Genomic DNA, 817 nt, shown 5'->3' with positions numbered 1-817 from the left:
TGATAGTGAGGATACAGGTACATTCATGGTGAATGGACTGAGCCTCAGACCATATTTTGGGGATGAAGAATTGCAAAAGGGGGTGCTATAGTCAAGCTAGTGACTATAAACAAACATTTTTTGGGAAGCAACCCAAGCTCTTCAACCTTATATATTTTCATCTTTATTTTATTCAATGCTTTTTAATTTATTTCTTTTAATCTAATTTTGTTATGTTCCATTTTGCAAGTAATTGGTTTTAAAAAAATAGAATATTTGAAGGCCGCAGCCCTCAAATGGAGCACCGCGACGTTGGACAAAGCGAGAGGGCAGAATGTGTGGGTGCCACGGTGCTCAACATTTAGCGCTGTGTGAGCACCGTGGTGCCAAAACCCAAAGCATAATGCTTTAGGTGCTAGAAGAGGAGTGTCGCAACCCTTATTAGTCAGTGCTGCAGCAGTAGGTGGTGTAACAACCACTCCTCGATCTCTACCGACGTCCGAGCCTCGCAAGAAAACCCACCAAGTCTCAGACAAGCCTTACTTCAAACGTTAGTCATTACCTCATATTCATACCATCAATCTAAGAAAATTTCCTTGAACCATAAAACTCTTTGTAATAAGAATTGAACAATAATCTTTATAAATTGAATAAACATTTATTCCACATAACTGTAAAATTAATACACCATGACTTATAATCTCCAAATGTACATTTGTATTAACACAATTGTCTACTTTCATAACAATTTACACTATGAGAACTCGACCTCTAACAACGGAGTGACTCGGAATAAAGTGCTATGAGATGCCTTTACCTATCCACGATGGACTGAAAT

The sequence above is a fragment of the Theobroma umbraticum genome, unplaced genomic scaffold (genome assembly GCF_002168275.2).
Source record: "Theobroma umbraticum cultivar Fairchild unplaced genomic scaffold, ASM216827v3 scaffold_106.0, whole genome shotgun sequence".
NCBI classification, from domain to species: Eukaryota; Viridiplantae; Streptophyta; class Magnoliopsida; order Malvales; family Malvaceae; genus Theobroma; species Theobroma umbraticum.
This window is presented reverse-complemented; position numbering follows the sequence as displayed.